The sequence below is a fragment of the Lissotriton vulgaris genome, chromosome 2_1 (assembly GCF_964263255.1).
Source record: "Lissotriton vulgaris chromosome 2_1, aLisVul1.2, whole genome shotgun sequence".
Taxonomy (NCBI): Eukaryota; Metazoa; Chordata; class Amphibia; order Caudata; family Salamandridae; genus Lissotriton; species Lissotriton vulgaris.
This window is the reverse complement of record NC_141687.1, coordinates 1852928755-1852940941: the sequence shown is the minus strand read 5'-3', so window position 1 is coordinate 1852940941 and position 12187 is coordinate 1852928755. Positions and strand designations below refer to the sequence as shown.

The 12187-nt window shown below is 46.6% G+C and overlaps 1 protein-coding gene across 1 annotated transcript in view; it reads right to left on the bottom strand.

The window, feature by feature from the left end:
• IGDCC4 (immunoglobulin superfamily DCC subclass member 4) overlaps positions 1–12187 on the bottom strand; it is a 732192-nt gene that overhangs the window by 69556 nt on the left and 650449 nt on the right. The window lies entirely within an intron of this gene.

Sequence of the window (12187 nt, the reverse complement as noted above, 5' to 3'; positions counted from 1 at the left end):
CCTGTTCTCAGTGCTGCATTACTTGCTGTTGCAAAATCTCTTTTCTGCCTCCTGCACATAGGTTTGCCTGTATCAGAATTCCATAATCAGAAATCCATGTGCCAGGTTGTCATTAACTATTCCTCCTCCCTGTTCTCTTTAACAGTCTGGTGCAGCTTCTGTTTGTTGATTCCCAGGGTAACACTGAGGCATCTCAGCCAAGTGCTGTTTGTTGTTTTGTGATAGTGCAAAGTATCACTGATGCTACAGTATAGGAACAACAATCGTCATTCCCAGTGATGGTATCTGCAAAATGATGTTGTCAAACACAAGTCCTTCCATTCCAAACAGCAGTAGCCATAGTGATCAAACATGGAACGCCATATGGATGTTTTTTTTTACAGGAAATATCCTGTGATAGCTTTGCAGAAACAGACCTACATGAGGGACAATCTGAATAGGCAGGATAGTTGCTCTTAAGTTTGACAAGGAGAGCCCTGGGCTTGATAGTTTTGTGAAGGCTTCTGGCCAGATTCATTTGAGCAAACGAAAACACAAATAAAAGATATAGTGCTTGAAAAGCTCAGTACTTATTAATAAAAGTGTTTAACTAGTTATACAGTACCCACTGATCTACTGGGTAGGAGATGTTTTTTCTAATTCGAACCCCGGACAAATGTTTCTGTTTAAAATAGAGACTTCTACTAGAAAAATATCAGACTCAAAGCATATTTAAGGCATATACTTGATAAATAATAAAACATTTTATAGAGCTATCCCAGTACGTGTAACACCAAGCACAATGCCTGCATTCTAGAATGCGATACAACCCAAGTTACACAAAATTGAAGAGGGCAAAGGAAATTGACAGTTTTTGTTGTATTTCCTTACTGCTTCAAGATGTTCTCCAAATCTGAAACGAAACATTTTAAGTAAGCTCTTGATCATGTTGAAAATCGAATATGCTACTTACCAGTATGAATCTGTTCTTGGCATGAAGGGCTGCTGACATTCATATCTTTGCATAGATGGCCGCCTAGTGTTGGGTCCGGATGATCGCACATTGTTGTCCTGGAAGAGTCTTCGAAGTATCACGAGATAGGTGGCTCCTCCCCTGGACTACAGTGCGCATGGGCATCGACTCCATCTTCAGATTGTTTTTAGCCATTGTGGCAAAGATGGAGTGAAACTATGTGAATGATGACCATGCTAGAAGTATGTGTGAATGCTGCAGCCGCTACAGGCGCCGGGGAGGAGGGCGGGCGATATGAATGTTAGCAGCCCTACATGCCAAGAACAGATGCATACTGGTAAGTAGCATATTCGGTTCGAGGCATGTGGGCTGCTGAATTCATATCTATGCATAGAATACATAGCAGTCCCTCCACAGTACCGTCGGCCCAACAGCGGTGGAAGCGAGGTGGCATTAGAGGGCTGGGTGAGGCAGAAGGCTGGGTGAGGCCCCCCCCCCCCGCTCCTCGGCAGAAGGGGGCTGGTGTGCCAGTGAAGCGATCAGCTCACACATCAGACGCAGCACACTAACGGGATCAGGAGGGAAGTTTGTTGAGTGGAGCCAGCTATCGGAGGCTGGAGAGACAGTGTAATCGGAGGGCTATGAGAGAGACCCCCCTCCAGCCCTACATACAGCCCTATATACAACTCGATTAAAGATGGCAACAGCAACCTGACAATCTCTGCTGGCTGGTATATAAGGTATTTACTTCTCCCCAACCGCCTACTCACATCCTAAACTATCCCCTTTGTTCAAAATGGCTAGGGCCATAAAACTGTCGTAATAAATCCCATCGAGGCCCCTGATGTCCACGAGGCTCTTCAGCTCAACTCCTCCACACATGTCCACCAGAAGTAGAGATAAGCCTCCCTCCCAGCATGCTACGAGCAGTGCTTGCTCCAACGGAATGTGAAACTGCCCTTCCCTGTGCTTAAAGTAATAGCAGCAGACAGAGGACTAACTTCTCTATCTCCCCCAGCGGTTCGGCCATCTTGGTCTGTCTATCCCTGGCGACCTTCATGGACTAGTCATACCTCACGATCAAATGTCCACCTTACTACAGTGGTACTTTATGTATATGCCTATTTGTATCTTGCACACTTCACTTTTTAGTCAACTGTAATGCACCAAAGCTACCTCATATACTTGCATCATATGTTTACACGGAAGATTATGATAGGGTGTTCGCCTTTTACGGTGTCACTATATGTCTATATTCCTAATGGTATACTGCACATCCCACTTTCTCTGCACCTTTATACACCAATTGCTACCTCATATATTTTGGCTGCTCACTAGTGTCACTATAGGTCACATATAATTTCTTTGGTCGCAAATGTATGTTACTACTGATTAATATACCTCATTTATTTTTTGGCTGCAACTGTATGTTTCTACTGATTCATATACCTCACTTATTTTTGACTACGCTCACTAGTGTCACTATAGGTCACATATAATTTTTTTGGTCGCAAATGTATGTTACTACTGATTAATATACCTCATTTATTTTTTGGCTGCAACTGTATGTTACTACTGATTCATATACCTCACTTATTTTTGACTACGCACTATTGTGATATAGCATATAACTTTGTCGCAACTCTATCTTGCTCTATCTTGTATGTTACTGCTGATTCATATACCTCACTTATTTTTGACTACGCACTATTGTTATATAGCATATAACTTTGTTGCAACTCTATCTTGCTACTGTTTCATGCACCTCATTTATTCTGAAGCACCCATTTTTGTCTTCTCACTTTTGTCACTTTTGATTCAGGCGTTTTACTATCTGCATCAGTATTTCAGTCCAGCACATCATCAGTATTATACCTATATTTTATGCTGTACATGTTTGTTACCCACTACGACTTCACTGTAATGCACCGAATAATTGCTTTTATTGACCTGCTACAGTTATATAACCTGCTCCCATTCCAAGTGTCCATACCTTGTTGCACCAACTACTACCTCATACACTCTGGCTGCTCATTAATGCCACTGTTGTTATAGGCAATGGGTTATTAGTGCATGTGATTGTACTCTGCCCCCGTATATCATTATTGTACACCCTACATCTGTGCAACCCGCACCCACTACAGATCCTACCCCTGTTTGCATTGACTACTACAGCATACACTTTGGCTGCCCACTAGTGGTACTTCAGTCCATGCAACCGGCGATTACTGGGCACCCTCCCACACCTACCTACTCCATCACCCCAACATGGAGCTCATCGGCAAGCACACATACAGAATCAACTACCCACCCGCACTCAGCAAAAAAGCAGCTAAACGTTTTAAACACAACTTACTGAGGTCCCACCCTGAAGTACCCTTTGCAGACACCTACCACTCACCGGTCAATGGTGCAGTAAACATTGATATCATCTTCCACACCGCACGCAGTGCTCTATGGAGAAAAACGTTCCTCTCTTTACTCACCGTATCCATTACCAGGAAATCCGCTCATGGCCAAACACTCTCCATCACACCATCCCAACTCTTCCCAGGCAGAACCTCCATCACTATCTATAACAACGGGATTGTCCTAATCCAATCCACAGACAGGAACCTGGAACTACTTGACAACCTGTTCCCAACTTTCGTACAGCACCTCTCCAATCCACGGACCCCACTTAGTCCACTCACCCTTAACCCAACTCAGTCCCTAAACGACACGCACCTCTCCTCCACCACCGGCACCGCCGTCAACCACCCACCTATTGCATCCACTTCACACTCATCGATCACAGACTTAGATCTCTCCCCGACACACACCAGCCGTACCCCCCCCCCCCGTCCCATCAATACCCGGACTTCCTTTCATACCACTCCCATTCCTCTATCCCCTGACAACACAGCTCCCAACAACAACGCCTCTAACCTACCTCAGCCCCAAATGAACGCACGCCTCTCCCCTACCACCGGCACCTTAGTCATACACCCACCTACGGTTATTACCCCACACCCCTCAATCACAGACACAGTTATGTCACCCACACACACCAACCTTACCCCCTCCCCCCTTTCACCAGCCCACATTCCCATGCTTCTCACCCATGACATCACAGCTCCCACCCACAATCCGCCCAACCACGTTCAGCACCAGACCGACACGCATACAGACAAACCCTACCCCTTATTCCCCCCCACTCTCAGCCCCCACTTCCACCCATCAACCAACCACACCGAGCACGCCTCTATCACTTCAACTCCGACTTCACAAAAAAGAACATACAATCACATTTCCCCTCCCGTTCTCACCCCCCAATACCCTACATGCGCCCCCATCACCACTTATTCACGCCCATCCTCCACCATGCACTCTGCAACAACCACCAATACCCTCCCCCATACTATGTCATCCTACCACGACCTTCCAATACCCACTACCAACACGAATCCCACACTAGACTACGTTATGGCCTCCCTCCTCCAGCTCAAAGAGGACATTCACATCATCAAACAACTACTCGGCACGCATTCCAGACACTCCTCACCCACCACCCTCCTCAAGCTCAAACAAGACATGCACATCATCAAACAACTACTCTGCGCACATCCCAGACACCCCGCACCCGCCTACACCAGCACCACCCTTCCCAACAGGACCTCCACCTGGTCGGCTGACTCGTGCACTCAACGCCCCCCGCACTGGACCTCAATCCCTGTTCGCAATCGGGAAAACCGTCCCCATCGCTCCTGCAACACACTATCGGACCTCGACACAGTTACCCTCCTCCGCTCCTACGACCCAGCTCCCCTTAACAACACACTCTCCACACTCCGCGCCATTCCAACGATTCTTCCAAATCCCCTTAGACCCCCCACGCAAACCAACAGAATGTCTATCCTTAGTAACCTGAGAAAAGTCCCCCTTTCTCTAGAACCCCCTTCCACCCTCGACACACCCCGTCTCAAATGCACCCTCCTCAACTGCAGGTCGGCCTCTAGGCACTCCTCTGCAATCGCTGATCTCATCTCATCACTGGACCTTGACCTAATCATCATGACTGAAACCTGGTTAACTGAATCCTCTACACCCATACTGGACATACTGGTTCCCCCCAACTACCACATCACCAGACTAGACCGGGTTGGTCAAAAAGGTGGGGGAATCGCATGTATACACAGGAGTAACCTCTCTGTCTTGAAAGTAACCTCTCCCTCCCTAACCTCCTGTGAATACATTTGCCTAGATATTATCAGTGAGGGCAAACCGATGTGCTCTCTACACGGCATCTACCACCCACCTGGAGACAACTTTGCCTTCTCGCAACAAATCATGGATTTGATCACTACCAATTCAGGGCGACAACACACACAAATATACCTTGGTGACTTCAACCTTCACTGGAACGATCAGAATGACGCAGTGGTAAATAGCCTAAAAAACTTCCTCGACGCCCTTGACCTCACCCAAATATTCAACAGTCCGACTCACAAGAAAGGCTCCATCATCGACCTTATCATCTCTAAAGAGGACTCTATCCAACTCGAATCTATCCAACCCTGTGACTGGTCAGATCATCACATTGTCACGTTCTTCATCAACGAAAAAGTTAAATTTAACCCGGCTCAATCCATCAAGCCCAAAGTCTGGAAAAGGGACCTGAAAAAACTCAACCCAAACTCTCTACCCCCCAACAGCTGCAATATATTACTTCCTCCCACTGGCGTTACGGATGTCCAATCCTTGACGGATCACTACCTCAACGCGATGACCTCCATAGTTAACGAGGCTGCACCTATGCAGCTAAAAAGAGCATCCACAAAGATGTCCAATCCTTGGTACGACGGGAGTCTCAATGACGATAGACGGGCCATGCGAATGGCAGAGCGCACTTGGAGATCAGCCCCCTCCGCACTGCACTTAAAAACGCTGAAGAAAAAGAGAAATGCCTACTTCAGGAAAATAAAACGCTCAAAATCAGATTTCTTCAGCCGCCAGCTCGACCAAGCCAAAAATCGTCCGAGAAAGCTGTTTGAGCTAATCAGAACACAATCCAAGGAACAACCCCAACCTCTCAGCACTCTTGGCGAAGCACCCTCCTGTGAAGACTTCGCTTCTTTCTTTATCCAAAAAACCGACAACATAAAGAACGATCTCCTCATTGATGTAAGTCTCTACCCCAAACCCCTCTGCACAGCACCCACTGAACCTAAAAACAATGCTACATGGTCATCCTTTGCCACCTACTCGGAAGAAGAAATTGGTAGACTACTCAGCACTGTGAAACCAGCCAACCACCTCTCAGACCCCCTTCCTGCCAACGCTGTCAAAGACCTTACCCCGTCGCTCCTCCCACTCTGGACTAAAATTATCAACAGCTCACTTCAACAAGGGACCATCCCCGACTCCCTCAAAGTTGGACAAGTCACACCGCTACTAAAGAAACCTACAGCCGACCCCTCTGATCTAAATAATTACCGTCCCATTACCAATATTCCGACTCTTGCCAAATTGCTGGAAAAATGCGCACAAACTCAATTGACTAGACACATTAATCAGTTTGATCTGCTCAACCCCCATCAATCAGGCTTCAGAGCGGACCACAGTACAGAAACTGCTATGATTCACATAATTGACGATGCCCTCCAAATCTTGGACCAAAACGATACCTGCCTCCTTATCCTTCTGGATCTCTCTTCTGCATTCGACACCGTCAAACATGAGAACTTACTCGAGCTCTTAAACACAAGAATGGGTATATCTGGAACTGTGCTCAAGTGGTTTACGTCCTTTTTACACAACAGAACGCAGAAATTCAAGAGTAACAACTTGATGTCCTCTCCAATACCGGTATCGCTAGGCGTCCCACAAGGATCCTCCCTATCCCCAACTTTGTTTAACCTAGTTATGGAACCTCTCACCACCTTGCTACAGGCATCCAATATTCAATTCCACATGTACGCCGATGACACCCAGCTTTATCTCAAAGTACAATCACCCAAAGACATTATGCTCTTGAACTCAACGATCAGAAGCACTCAATCATGGTTGGCCGCTAATCATCTCAAACTCAATGCTCTTAAAACAGAGTTCCTCTTGATCTCACCCCCTGCGAAGATCACTACCACACAAACCTGGCTTAAACACCTAACCGCACTCAATGTTCACCCCACTATCGTAGACTCAGCAAAATCTCTAGGCATAACACTTGACACCAACCTCAACATGCAGGAACACATCAACAAAGCAACTAAGGGGGCGAACTACCAGATCAATACCCTAAGGAAACTCAAACCCTTCCTTCCAGCCAAAGATTTCCAAACTGCGGTACAAGCGCTAGTCATCCCCCGAATAGATTACGGCAGCATCGCCCTCTGCGGTCTCCCCCTAACTACCACGGCACCCATAAGAGCTTCTCTAAACGCCGCAGCGAGACTCATCACCGGATCAAAAAAGCACTCACACATTTCCCCTGACCTGAGAGCCCTGAACTGGCTGCCTTTTGAAGCCAGAATACATCTGAAAATCGCCTGCATCACGCACAAGGCGGTCCACCTGAGATCACCCGGATATCTCGCCCAGAAGCTGACGATTTCCGGAGGCTCTAGAAACACCAGAGGTACAAACAATCTCTTGCTAAAGCCCCAAAGATTCCGCAAGGAAAAAACGTATAAACGCTCCTTCTCAGGAATGGCACCCAGGATCTGGAACTCACTCCCCACTGAAATCAGGCTCATCTCCTCTACCATACATTTTAAGAAAGAAGTAAAAGCTATCCTCATGGCTAAATACACTTGAATTATTACTGAGGATGATATTACAGACGTTGGACCATTCAGATCTATTGTGCTTTTCTGCATTTTTGTATGACTCGTGTTACTGACCTGTCTAAGTGTTTACGCTATCAATTATTTGTATTTGTTTCATTATTGATGTATTTGGTTTACTATGTTCCCACATGTACCTTCCCCACCCCATTTGTTATTTACTCACACGCTCTTCCTTTGTCTGTAAAGCGCTCTGATATCTGCAAAGATCTTGTTCGCGCTATATAAAACTTTCAAAATAAATAAAATAAATAAATAAATTAACGGCGGCCGCCTGTGCCAGCTGCAGCAGTTTGGAAAAGTGTTTTTAGAACAGCCTGCCCAACAGCTGCCTGCTGTTTGGAGTGCACATCAACACAGTAGTGTTTTGTAAATGTGTGTGTGATAGACCATGTGGCTGCTCTACATATGTCCTCCAAAGGAATATTTCCAAGGAAAGCCATGGAGGCCCCCAACTTCCGGGTGGAGTGGGCCCGCGGTGGAATGGTGAGAGTGCGCTTGGCTTTCTGATAGCAGATCTGAATACATTTAACGATCCACCTGGCTATACCAGCCTTGGAAATGGGGTTGCCTTTGTGTTGTGGCGAAAAGGCAACAAATAGTTGTTTAGTTTTCCGAAAATCTTTGGTCCTATCAATGTAGTACATTAAGGCCCTCTTGACGTCAAGTGTGTGGAGCATCCTCTCCGCAACTGACTCTGGATTTTGGAAGAACACGGGTAGTTCTATAGTCTGGTTGATATGGAACTGAGAAACCACCTTAGGAAGAAACTTAGGGTTAGTGCAAAACACCACCCTGTTGGAATGAATTTAAATAAATGGCTCTTGGATAGTTAGTGCCTGGAGTTCACTAACTCGTCGTAGCGACGTAATCGCTATAAGGAAAGCCACTTTCCATGTCAAGAACTGAATCTCGCATGAATGCAGTGGTTCGAAAGGGGGACCCATCAGCCTGGTGAGGACCACATTTAGGTTCCACTCGGGAGTTGGTGGTGTCCGCGGAGGAATGACTCGTTTGAGTCCTTCCAGAAAGGCTTTAATGGCAGGCACTCTGAAAAGTGAGAGGTGCTGTCTGTTTCGGAGATAAGCAGCCATTGCGGATAGATGTATACGAATGGAAGCATAGGCCAGATTACATTTGTACAGATGTAAGAGATATCAAATGATGTTCTGAATAGATGCATCCAGCGGGTCAATGTAGTGGTCTGCACAATAAATGACAAACCGCTTCCATTTCCCCGCATAGCATGCTCTGGTGGTGGGCTTTCTTGCCTCCCTGATTATGTCCATACAGTCAGGAGGTAAGTTGAGGTAGCCAAACTCTAAGATCTCAGGAGCCAGATCGGCAGGTTGAGCTGTTGCGGATCTGGATGCTGAATGTCGCCATGGCTCTGCGTCAAATGTTTGGTGTGAGGCGCAGCCTTTGATGCGGTACCACAGACAGTTCCAGAAACGTGGTGTACCATGGTTGGCGAGCCCACATTGGAGCAACTAGGATGAGAGTCATCGAGTGCTGCTTCAGCTTGCATGCCACTAGCGGTATTAGAGGTGCTGGGGGAAAAGCGTACGCAAATTTGCCTGACCAGTTCATCCATATCGCATTGCCCTGCAACTGTGGGAACCTGGCGGCAAAGCTTGGGCATTTGGCGTTTTCCTTTGTGGCGAACAGGTCTATCTCTGGATGACCCCACCTTAGGAAGTACGGGTGGAGTATTGATGGATGTATCTCCTACTCGCACATTTGGTGGCTGTACCTGCTGAGCAGGTCCGCCATCTGATTGTCCCTGCCCGGGAGGTGTTCCGCCATGAGGAAGATGTTCCTTTGAATGGCCAACTTCCACATGCTCTGAGCCATATGAGACAACTGTGGAGAGTGTGTACCTCCCTGCTTCTGGATGTAGTACATGGCTGTCATGTTGTCTGTCCGGATCAACACGGCCTTGTTGCACAGATGTACCTTGAATGCTTTCATTGCCATGAAGATAGCCATCAGTTCTAGAACATTGATGTGCATCTTCCTCTGCTGTGGTGTCCATAGTCCCTGCACAGTGTAGTGGAGTACATGAGCTCCTCAACCCTGGAGAGAAGCGTCCGTCGTCAGAATGATCTGTGGCACAGGCTCCTGGAACGGTCGTCCCTTGCAAAGGTTTTGTGGATTCCACCAATGCAGAGAGTTGTATGCACGACCGGTCACCAACACTAGGTCTTTCAACTGTCCGTGAGCCTGAGTCCACTGACGTGCTAAGCACTCCTGAAGCGGACGCATATGTAGTCTCGCGTGCGGGACTATGGAGATGCAGGAGTCCATCATGCCTATCAACTGCATGAACACTTGTGCTGGAAGCGAGTGTTGAGGTCTGAATTTCTGTATCAGCGATTGAATGCTGCTGACCCTCACTGAATTCGGCTGTGCTGTGGCTGCCAGAGCGTTTATCGTCGCCCCCAGATACTGCCGTATGTGGGCGGGTTGCAGGTGGGACTTTGGGTAATTCAGTGAGAATCCCAGATCGTGAAGAAGGTGAATGGTGTGGGACATGTGGGCGGCACACTGCTGGGCTGACTTTGCCTGAATGAGCCAGTTGTCCAGATAAGGGTAGACGTGAATGTTTTGTCTCCTGAGGTGTGCCGCCACCGTCGCCTGGCACTTTGTAAACACCCTGGGTGCCGTGGTGACTCCGAAGGGTAGAACCTTGAACTGGTAATGTTGGTTTTGGATGGTGAACCGGAGGTATTTTTTGTGTGACGGGTGCAGCGGAATATGAAAATACGCATCTTTTAGATCTAAAGTTGCGAGAAAATCCCCCTGACTGAGCAACGGTAGGACTTGCTGCAGTGTCAGCATGTGAAAGTGCTCCGATAGAATGCACTGATTGAGGGGTCTGAGGTCCAGTATGGGTCTGAGGGACCCGTCCTTTTTTGGTATCAAGAAGTACAGTGAGTAAACTCCTGTGCCTCTTTCTTTCACAGGCACGAGCTCAATTGCGACTTTGTGCAGCATGACGAGGACCTCCTGCTGCAATAAGTGCAAATGCTTGGCGGACATAGGATGGTGTCTTGGGGGCAGGGGCGCAACTAGGTCTTAATTTCGGGGGGGGCTAACATGGCAGATGAAGGGGCGTGGCTAATGTTAATCAATGGGGCGGAGCTAAAATGGCAGATAATCAGGATCGGTTAATGCTCAGGTCAAGCCGAGAAAAAAATGTGGTGAATTCTGCATTTGAAACTGGACAACAATTAAAGCACACATTTTTGTTAATTTGATGCATTTATATGCTATTGTCTTATGAAAAAGCAACAGAATGTACTGAATTAAAAGGCCAATTTAATATATTTTACTACAAAGCACTTTAGGAACACATTATAACCAATTTTTACAATGCCATTTCAAGGCGACGACCCTTTTTCGCCAGTTCATTAACAATTGCTTCTATAGGAGGACAATGTGCACGTGAAATGTTTATCATTGCAAGTCCAGAGAGTCGTTCTTGCCCCATTGTTGACCGAAGATAGGTTTTCAGTCTGCGAAGACAACTGAAGCACCTTTCTGGGGATGCGGTTGTCACTGGCAAAGTGGCAAATAATTTTAGCAGGCAGTATATGTTGGGATAGAAGTCAATGTGAGCATGAGTTAAGGTATCCATTATATTCCATGGCCTTTCCTCAATAGGTACCTTCAGCCATGTCATTACCCACATGTCATATTCATTTTTAAGATCCTCGCGTGTACCAGGTAAATCGTCCTCATATATGTCAAGAGCATCCTTCAAATTTTTAAAAGACTCTTGGTTGACAAATCTTGGTACCAGATACTGCATTGTACAGGCCTTTTTCACATGCTGGCTGAATCTTTCTGACAATTCATACAATAAATTGTCTATAAAAGGTAAAAATATTGAAATCCTAAAGTAAGCTTCAGGATCACTAGTCTTGTAATTGGCCCGTTGTGTCTGCCTGCCAGTAAGGCGTGGCATTGTCAGAGGTTCCCCGGCTGTGGTTTGGGCTTTAACGAAAATCTCATTAAATGCTTCTTCAGCTTTGTCTCTGCTTTCTTGAATCACCTGCTTGACTGTTTCAATCTGTCCTATGCACTCCAACAGATCTGTATTAGGATTTTGGAGTGCAGCTGAAACAGGAAGCAGTAGCCCAGAAAATCGTGCCAGGATGTGTAATGCAACAATGAAGTTATGGGACTGAACAGCTGCGAGAAATTGCTCAGCCTTGGAAGAGGCATTGTGATCTTGCCAATCCGAGATCTCAAGCAAAGAGTCAACCACAGCTGGGTACATATCAACAAAACGAACAACCGATGCATTCCTTTCAACCCACCGTGTCTCACATAAACCACTTAACAGTTTCATTTTTGTATCTGGCAAAGTAGCAAATTTCGCCTTTAGGACAGCCATCCTTTTCGC